The sequence below is a fragment of the Lathyrus oleraceus genome, chromosome 2 (genome assembly GCF_024323335.1).
Source record: "Lathyrus oleraceus cultivar Zhongwan6 chromosome 2, CAAS_Psat_ZW6_1.0, whole genome shotgun sequence".
NCBI classification, from domain to species: domain Eukaryota; kingdom Viridiplantae; phylum Streptophyta; class Magnoliopsida; order Fabales; family Fabaceae; genus Lathyrus; species Lathyrus oleraceus.
Genome location: NC_066580.1, coordinates 274,510,163 through 274,521,344, shown reverse-complemented (window position 1 = coordinate 274,521,344; position 11,182 = coordinate 274,510,163). Strand labels below are relative to the sequence as shown.

The 11,182-nt window shown below is 31.2% G+C and overlaps 1 non-coding gene across 1 annotated transcript; it reads left to right on the top strand.

Moving 5' to 3' along the window:
* The first annotated feature begins 10,184 nt into the window (after positions 1 to 10,184).
* On the top strand, positions 10,185 to 10,256 carry TRNAD-GUC (transfer RNA aspartic acid (anticodon GUC)). The gene has a single exon. It is a non-coding gene; the product is annotated as a tRNA-Asp (tRNA).
* The last annotated feature ends 926 nt before the right edge of the window (positions 10,257 to 11,182 follow it).

The window sequence follows — 11,182 nt, the reverse complement described above, 5'->3', positions numbered from 1 at the left end:
GCTCATTGCTGGCAGGATAAAACCTAGTTATCTGCTTCAAAACCTTATTTGGTATCTACTACTAGTAGAAATAAATATTCAAGAGTATCATTCAAAGCATGCTTTACTATGGGTTCGTGAGTATTCGTGGCACGACAGCTTTTGAAGGAAATTGATAAATGATTATATACTATATTTTGGAAGGTGTTTTATTAAGTCAAAGAATCTTATTGTTACTGGAAGGAACAATGTCAATGTCGTACTACTCAATAAGGGGGAGTTTTGAGTGTTGGGTCCCTCATAAATTGAATGAGGAAGACTCCATTAAATTTGATATGGTGTTTATACTTACAAAATCCAAGGTGACAATACCCTTAGAGCTAGAGTGATCAGGAATAAGTTTATATTAGCTACCACGTTGATCGACTATATGTTATGGTATTAAGAGGAACGTGGATATCGTATTTGATGAGTAGTCGTTTTCTTTGTAGGAGAGACATGATCATGTTTTGAATGAATTCTTGGAACAAATACCTTGTATTTAAAACTCCCAATATTGACCTTTTTGTTTATCATTTCTTCGACGCTAATGTGAAATATATCATTAAAAGAAATAATTTGATTTTTCCTATTAAACATTCAGACTTGTCCATCATATGTATCTACAAGCCATCATATTACAAATTCAAAATAATTATGGGTGACCTCCTATCGTAGAGTTATAGTAGTAATGGTTATATGAGTTTCAAATAATCTTATAATCCTATTAACACCAATGATCAATAACTACCTTGAGCTAAAACTTTATGGAATCAATTCCTCTGAATATTTCATTATTTTGAGGATTATATCATCGAGTTCTATTTGTGGGAACCTATCATTTAGAGAATTTCACATGGCCCCTAATCTGATTTGTGTTATTGTGACAAAGAATCTAATCATTATTTGTAATCAGATTTCAAATCTTTTTAACTTTATGGAAATTACCTAGGAAATCCATCCAGATTATGTTTTTTTTCTGTTATACCCTTTGTATTGGAGAATTTGTCAAAGAATATGGTCCAAACAAGGAAAACTTGTCATTTGTTTTGTTATGATTAGTATGTTGAAATTTTTGGCAATGCGGGAGTAAGCGCGTGTTTAAGGTAAAACAAGTCATAAAAATTCTTCAATTAATTAACCTGATTGTTTCTCATGTTTCCGAGACAAGTAACCTCTCTGATTCTTCTTCTTTATTTTTGCACGTGTATTGAATCTTAAAATTCTATGGATTAGTTTCATCCTCATATAGTTCCAAAAACCAAATGTTGGAACCCTATTAAAATTTATAGGATTACATGCATTAATGATGGTGTAACTAGAGAATTCTAGGTCCTTCTACTAGATGTGGTATCTTTAAGAACCAATATACTAATTTACGGAATTGTTTTAATCTAAACATCAGTAACTTTAATTTATTTATATATGAGTTAATTGTATTAAGGCGGACGTTAAAACTACTTTAAAAATGGGCGGAACTCTATGTGGCTCGATATTGGTTCTCAACTGATGACTTTAGTTGTTAATCTCATAACACTTTTCCTTGACAGCAAAGAAAAATGGACTAATTGCATTAAGATTACAACAACAATTTATATTTACCTCATTTTGAGAATGTTAATGATATCAATATAACTAATTGATACTCAATACATTTTTGTACTTTTAAGAAATTATACATTAAAAATGCAGAAGAATTGAGTCGTTGTAGTATAGTGGTAAGTATTCCTGCCTGTCACGCAGGTGACCCGGTTCGATCCCCGGCAACGGCGTATTTATTTCCATTCTTTATATTTTGATTTGATAGAATTTATTTTAATTTGAAAAATAATAAATTTTAACTTTCTTTTAAGAAAATTTCTCTTTCTCTTTTCTGGTAGAAAGGAAATACCATTGTTTAGAAATTTAGAATAAATTACAAGCCTTGTTATAAGATATCGGCTATCCTTATCCTTTGACTGATATGTTATGATACAACGTCATTTTATTCATAGAAAATGTCACTGAAACATATACCGATAAAAGAAATTTTAAGGCTTATATGTATAATTTTTATTTCCTTATTTTACCTCATATTAAATTTTATTTCCCTAGTTTAAAACTCAAACGTTTGATTCCATAGTTTCATTTATTATTACTATATCAATCAAATCCGTTCTAAAATGTCCAGATAGGGACAATTTGGGGAAAATGTGACGATTCTTTCCCCAATATTGGATGTGAAGAGAAAATAACAAAACTTATATTTTTGTGAGTATTTTAGTAGGCTATTTGACCCAGGAGAGACAAATGGGATCCCTCGTCTCCTCTTCTTTTTTGTCTCATATAAGAGTTCTTAATTGAGGGACATCTAAATTTATGAATAAGGTTAATAAGTATCAAACTAGAAATCCTATTGGCAGCTTCACCCCGTCTCTTATTCTTTATGGTGAGGATGTGATGGATTTTTGCAGAAGAACCAAATACAACATTCAAAACTTGTCACACTTATTCAATATGTGCGTTGATATTTATCGCCATACAGTCAATACTGTCAAGTCTACTATTTATACAAATTTTATTTCTCATCATATGCTTCTCGTCATCTCTGAGACTCTTGGCTTCTCTATCATTAACATTTCTTTTGTTTGCTTAAGTATTCCTAATTTTATAGATAAGGTCAAAGCTACTTAGTCACTGCTCATTGCTGGCAGGATAAAACCGTAGTTATCTGCTTCAAAACCTTATTTGGTATCTACTACTAGTAGAAATAAATTATTCAAGAGTATCATTCAAAGCATGCTTGACTATGGGTTCGTGGAGTATTCTTGGCACGACAGCCTTTTGAAGGAAATTGATAAATGGATTATATACTATATTTTGGAAGGTGGTTTTATTAAGTAAAAGAATCTTATTGTGACGTGGAACAATGTCTGTACTACTCAATAAGGGGGGAGTTTTGAGTGTTGGGTCCCTCATAATTGTGAGGAAGACTCCATTAAATTTGATATGGTGTTTATTACTTACAAAATCCAAGGTGACAATACCCTTAGAGCTAGAGTGATCAGGAATAAGTTTATATTAGCTACCACGTTGATCGACTATATGTTATGGTATTAAGAGGAACGTGGATATCGTATTTGATGATAGTAGTTGGTTTCTTTGTAGAGAGACATGATCATGTTTTGAATGAATTCTTGGAACAAATACCTTGTATTTAAAACTCCCATATTGACCTTTTTGTTTATCATTTCTTCGACGCTAATGTGAAATATATCATTAAAGAAATAATTTGATTTTTCCTTATTTAAACATTCAGACTTGTCCATCATATGTATCTACAAGCCATCATATTACAAATTCAAATAATATTATGGGTGACCTCCTATCGTAGAATTATAGTAGTAATGGTTATATGAGTTTCAAATAATCTTATAATCCTATTAACACCAATGATCAATAACTACCTTGAGCTAAAACTTTATGGAATCAATTCCTCTGAATATTTCATTATTTTGAGGATTATATATCATCGAGTTCTATTTGTGGGAACCTATCATTTAGAGAATTTCACATGGCCCCTAAATCTGATTTGTGTTATTGTGACAAAGAATCTAATCATTATTTGTAATCAGATTTCAAATCTTTTTAACTTTATGGAAATTACCTAGGAAATCCATCCAGATTAATGTTTTTTCTTGTTATACCCCTTGTATTTGGAGAATTTGTCAAAGAATATGGTCCAAACAAGGAAAACTTGTCACTTTGTTTGTTATGATTAGTATGTTTGAAAATTTTTGGCAATGCGGGAGTAAGCGCGTGTTTAAGGTAAAACAAGTCATAAAAATTCTTCAATTAATTAACCTGATTGTTTCTCATGTTTCCGAGACAAGTAACCTCTCTGATTCTTCTTCTTTATTTTTGCACGTGTATTGAATCTTAAAATTCTATTGATTAGTTTCATTCATCCTCATATAGTTCCAAAACCAAATGTTGGAACCCTATTAAAATTTATAGGATTACATGCATTAATGATGGTGTAACTAGAGAATTTCTAGGTCCTTCTACTAGATGTGGTATCTTTAAGAACCAATATACTAATTTACGGAATTGTTTTAATCTAAACATCAGTAACTTTAATTATTTATATATGAGTTAATTGGTATTAAGGCGGACGTTAAAACTACTTTAAAAAATGGGCGGAACTCTATGTGGCTCGATATTGGTTCTCAACTGATGACTTTAGTTGTTAATCTCATAACACTTTTCCTTGACAGCAAGAAAAAGATGGACTAATTGCATTAAGATTACAACAACAATTTATATTTACCTCATTTTGAGAATGTTAATGATATCAATATAAACTAATTGAATACTCAATACATTTTTGTACTTTTAAGAAATTATACATTAAAAATGCAGAAGAATTGAGTCGTTGTAGTATAGTGGTAAGTATTCCTGCCTGTCATGCCTGTCACGGCAGGCGATCCCCGACACCGGGTTTTGATTTCCATCGGAAATTTGATAAATTTTAACTTTCTTTTAAGAAAAATTTCTCTTTCTCTTTTCTGGTAGAAAGGAAATACCATTGTTTAGAAATTTAGAATAAATTACAAGCCTTGTTATAAGATATCGGCTATCCTTATCCTTTGACTGATATGTTATGATACAACGTCATTTTATTCATAGAAAATGTCACTGAAACATATGTGAGTGACCGATAAAAGAATTTTAAGGCTTATATGTATATATTTTATTTCCTTATTTTACCTCATATTAAATTTTATTTCCCTAGTTTAAAACTCAAACGTTTGATTCCATAGTTTCATTTATTATTACTATATCAATCAAATCCGTTCTAAATGTCCAGATAGGGACAATTTGGGGAAAATGTGACGATTCTTTCCCCAATATTGGATGTGAAGAGAAAATAACAAAACTTATATTTTTGTGAGTATTTTAGTAGGCTATTTGACCCAGGAGAGACAAATGGGAATCCCTCGTCTCCTCTTCTTTTTTGTCTCATATAAGAGGTTCTTAATTGAGGGACATGAGTTTCAGCTAAATTTATGAATAAGGTTAATAAGTATCAAACTAGAAATCCTATTGGCAGCTTCACCCCGTCTCTTATTCTTTATGGTGAGGATGTGATGGATTTTTGCAGAAGAACCAAATACAACATTCAAAACTTGTCACACTTATTCAATATGTGCGTTGATATTTATCGCCATACAGTCAATACTGTCAAGTCTACTATTTATAAAATTTTATTTCTCATCATATGCTTCTCGTCATCTCTGAGACTCTTGGCTTCTCTATCATTAACATTTCTTTTGTTTGCTTAAGTATTCCTAATTTTATAGATAAGGTCAAAGCTACTTAGTCACTGCTCATTGCTGGCAGGATAAAACCGTAGTTATCTGCTTCAAAACCTTATTTGGTATCTACTACTAGTAGAAATAAATTATTCAAGAGTATCATTCAAAGCATGCTTGACTATGGGTTCGTGGAGTATTCTTGGCACGACAGCCTTTTGAAGGAAATTGATAAATGGATTATATACTATATTTTGGAAGGTGGTTTTATTAAGTAAAAGAATCTTATTGTGACGTGGAACAATGTCTGTACTACTCAATAAGGGGGGAGTTTTGAGTGTTGGGTCCCTCATAAATTGAATGAGGAAGACTCCATTAAATTTGATATGGTGTTTATTACTTACAAAATCCAAGGTGACAATACCCTTAGAGCTAGAGTGCATCGGAATGGAAATAAGTTCGGTCACACGTGGTGATTTGGGTATTTAGAGGAATATATGGGATGTCCCTAGACTACGCAGCAGATCAGGAATAAGTTTATATTAGCTACCACGTTGATCGACTATATGTTATGGTATTAAGAGGAACGTGGATATCGTATTTGATGATAGTAGTTGGTTTCTTTGTAGGAGAGACATGATCATGTTTTGAATGAATTCTTGGAACAAATACCTTGTATTTAAAACTCCCAATATTGACCTTTTTGTTTATCATTTCTCTTCGACGCTAATGTGAAATATATCATTAAAAGAAATAATTTGATTTTTCCTTATTTAAACATTCAGACTTGTCCATCATATGTATCTACAAGCCATCATATTACAAATTCAAATAATATTATGGGTGACCTCCTATCGTAGAATTATAGTAGTAATGGTTATATGAGTTTCAAATAATCTTATAATCCTATTAACACCAATGATCAATAACTACCTTGAGCTAAAACTTTATGGAATCAATTCCTCTGAATATTTCATTATTTTGAGGATTATATATCATCGAGTTCTATTTGTGGGAACCTATCATTTAGAGAATTTCACATGGCCCCTAAATCTGATTTGTGTTTTGTGACAAAGAATCTAATCATTATTTGTAATCAGATTTCAAATCTTTTTTGTTGTTTTGATTTTGGTTGGTGTCAGTGTGTGTTTTGGCTTTTTTTTTTTTTTAACTTTATGGAAATTACCTAGGAAATCCATCCAGATTAATGTTTTTCTTGTTATACCCTTTGTATTTGGAGAATTTGTCAAAGAATATGGTCCAAACAAGGAAAACTTGTCACTTTGTTTGTTATGATTAGTATGTTGAAATTTTTTGGCAATGCGGGAGTAAGCGTGTTTAAGGGTTTGGGGAAAACAAAGGCCTATAAGGCTTTAAAAGGGAAGGGGGAGAATGTAAAACAAGTCATAAAATTCTTCAATTAATTAACCTGATTGTTTCTCATGTTTCCGAGACAAGTAACCTCTCTGATTCTTCTTCTTTATTTTTGCACGTGTATTGAATCTTAAAATTCTATGGATTAGTTTCATCCTCATATAGTTCCAAAAACCAAATGTTGGAACCCTATTAAAATTTATAGGATTACATGCATTAATGATGGTGTTGGTTGTTTTGTAACTCTTTGTATACCTGTTTTGTTTGTTTGTAACTGTTGTATTGTAACTAGAGAATTTCTAGGTCCTTCTACTAGATGTGGTATCTTTAAGAACCAATATACTAATTTACGGAATTGTTTTAATCTAAACATCAGTAACTTTAATTTTTTATATATGAGTTAATTGGTATTAAGGCGGACGTTAAAACTACTTTAAAAAATGGGCGGAACTCTATGTGGCTCGATATTGGTTCTCAACTGATGACTTTAGTTGTTAATCTCATAACACTTTTCCTTGACAGCAAAGAAAAAGATGGACTAATTGCATTAAGATTACAACAACAATTTATATTTACCTCATTTTGAGAATGTTAATGATATCAATATAAACTAATTGAATACTCAATACATTTTTGTACTTTTAAGAAATTATACATTAAAAATGCAGAAGAATTGAGTCGTTGTAGTATAGTGGTAAGTATTCCTGCCTGTCACGCAGGTGACCCGGGTTCGATCCCGGCAACGGCGTATTTTATTTCCATTCTTTATATTTTGATTTGGATAGAATTTATTTAATTTGAAAAATAATAAATTTTAACTTCATATCTTTATAATTATGATTTGCAAAATATAAATTTTTAACTTTCCTTCTTTTATTGAAAGATTTATCTTTCTCTTTTTTTCTGGTAGAAAGGAATACCTTTTGTTTTAGAAATTTAGAATAAATTACAAGCCTTGTTATAAGATATCGGCTATCCTTATCCTTTGACTGATATGTTATGATACAACGTCATTTTATTCATAGAAAATGTCACTGAAACATATACCGATAAAAGAAATTTTAAGGCTTATATGTATATATTTTATTTCCTTATTTTACCTCATATTAAATTTTATTTCCCTAGTTTAAAACTCAAACGTTTGATTCCATAGTTTCATTTATTATTACTATATCAAATCAAATCCGTTCTAAAATGTCCAGATAGGGACAATTTGGGGAAAATGTGACGATTCTTTCCCCAATATTGGATGTGAAGAGAAAATAACAAAACTTATATTTTTGTGAGTATTTTAGTAGGCTATTTGACCCAGGAGAGACAAATGGGAATCCCTCGTCTCCTCTTCTTTTTTGTCTCTATAAGAGGTTCTTAATTGAGGGACATCTAAATTTATGAATAAGGTTAATAAGTATCAAACTAGAAATCCTATTGGCAGCTTCACCCCGTCTCTTATTCTTTATGGTGAGGATGTGATGGATTTTTGCAGAAGAACCAAATACAACATTCAAAACTTGTCACACTTATTCAATATGTGCGTTGATATTTATCGCCATACAGTCAATACTGTCAAGTCTACTATTTATACAAATTTTATTTCTCATCATATGCTTCTCGTCATCTCTGAGACTCTTGGCTTCTCTATCATTAACATTTCTTTTGTTTGCTTAAGTATTCCTAATTTTATAGATAAGGTCAAAGCTACTTAGTCACTGCTCATTGCTGGCAGGATAAAACCGTAGTTATCTGCTTCAAAACCTTATTTGGTATCTACTACTAGTAGAAATAAATTATTCAAGAGTATCATTCAAAGCATGCTTGACTATGGGTTCGTGGAGTATTCTTGGCACGACAGCCTTTTGAAGGAAATTGATAAATGGATTATATACTATATTTTTGGAAGGTGGTTTTATTAAGTAAAAGAATCTTATTGTGACGTGGAACAATGTCTGTACTACTCAATAAGGGGGAGTTTTGAGTGTTGGGTCCCTCATAAATTCGGAATGAGGAAGACTCCATTAAATTTGATATGGTGTTTATTACTTACAAAATCCAAGGTGACAATACCCTTAGAGCTAGAGTGATCAGGAAGTAAGTTTATATTAGCTACCACGTTGATCGACTATATGTTATGGTATTAAGAGGAACGTGGATTATCGTATTTGATGATAGTAGTCGGTTTCTTTGTAGGAGAGACATGATCATGTTTTGAATGAATTCTTGGAACAAATACCTTGTATTTAAAACTCCCAATATTGACCCCTTTTTTTTTTGTTTATCATTTCTTCGACGCTAATGTGAAATATATCATTAAAAGAAATAATTTGATTTTTCCTTATTTTTAAACATTCAGACTTGTCCATCATATGTATCTACAAGCCATCATATTACAAATTCAAATAATATTATGGGTGACCTCCTATCGTAGAATTATAGTAGTAATGGTTATATGAGTTTCAAATAATCTTATAATCCTATTAACACCAATGATCAATAACTACCTTGAGCTAAAACTTTATGGAATCAATTCCTCTGAATATTTCATTATTTTGAGGATTATATATCATCGAGTTCTATTTGTGGGAACCTATCATTTAGAGAATTTCACATGGCCCCTAAATCTGATTTGTGTTATTGTGACAAAGAATCTAATCATATTTGTAATCAGATTTCAAATCTTTTAACTTTATGGAACTTACCTAGGAAATCCATCCAGATTAATGTTTTTTCTTGTTATACCCTTTGTATTTGGAGAATTTGTCAAAGAATATGGTCCAAACAAGGAAAACTTGTCACTTTGTTTGTTATGATTAGTATGTTGAAATTTTTTGGCAATGCGGGAGTAAGCGCGTGTTTAAGGTCCACAAAACAAGTCATAAAAATTCTTCAATTAATTAACCTGATTGTTTCTCATGTTTCCGAGTTTTTCCCGCCCACAAGTAACCTCTCTGATTCTTTTCTTCTTTATTTTTGCACGTGTATTGAATCTTAAAATTCTATGGATTAGTTTCATCCTCATATAGTTCCAAAAACCAAATGTTGGAACCCTATTAAAATTTATAGGATTACATGCATTAATGATGGTGTAACTAGAGAATTTCTAGGTCCTTCTACTAGATGTGGTATCTTTAAGAACCAATATACTAATTTACGGAATTGTTTTAATCTAAACATCAGTAACTTTAATTTATTTATATATGAGTTAATTGGTATTAAGGCGGACGTTTATTTGTGTGGTTTTTGGGTGAAAAACTACTTTAAAAAATGGGCGGAACTCTATGTGGCTCGATATTGGTTCTCAACTGATGACTTTAGTTGTTAATCTCATAACACTTTTCCTTGACAGCAAAGAAAAAGATGGACTAATTGCATTAAGATTACAACAACAATTTATATTTACCTCATTTTGAGAATGTTAATGATATCAATATAAACTAATTGAATACTCAATACATTTTTGTACTTTTAAGAAATTATACATTAAAAATGCAGAAGAATTGAGTCGTTGTAGTATAGTGGTAAGTATTCCTGCCTGTCACGCAGGTGACCCGGGTTCGATCCCCGGCAACGGCGTATTTTTATTTCCATTCTTTATATTTTGATTTGGCTTTCGCTTCGCCTTTATTTTTCCTTGACACCCCCCTAAAATAATAAATTTTAACTTTCTTTTACTTTTCTTTTAATGAACCACAACCGGAAGAAAAATTTCTCTTTCTCTTTTCTGGTAGAAAGGAAATACCATTGTTTAGAAATTTAGAATAAATTACAAGCCTTGTTATAAGATATCGGCTATCCTTATCCTTTGACTGATATGTTATGATACAACGTCATTTTATTCATAGAAAATGTCACTGAAACATATACCGATAAAGAAATTTTAAGGCTTATATGTATATATTTTATTTCCTTATTTTACCTCATATTAAATTTTATTTCCCTAGTTTAAAACTCAAACGTTTGATTCCATAGTTTCATTTATTATTACTATATCAAATCAAATCCGTTCTAAAATGTCCAGATAGGGACAATTTGGGGAAAATGTGACGATTCTTTCCCCAATATTGGATGTGAAGAGAAAATAACAAAACTTATATTTTTGTGAGTATTTTAGTAGGCTATTTGACCCAGGAGAGACAAATGGGAATCCCTCGTCTCCTCTTCTTTTTTGTCTCATATAAGAGGTTCTTAATTGAGGGACATCTAAATTTATGAATAAGGTTAATAAGTATCAAACTAGAAATCCTATTGGCAGCTTCACCCCGTCTCTTATTCTTTATGGTGAGGATGTGATGGATTTTTGCAGAAGAACCAAATACAACATTCAAAACTTGTCACACTTATTCAATATGTGCGTTGATATTTATCGCCATACAGTCAATACTGTCAAGTCTACTATTTATACAAATTTTATTTCTCATCATATGCTTCTCGTCATCTCTGAGACTCTTGGCTTCTCTATCATTAACATTTCTTTTGTTTGCTTAAGTATTCCTAATTTT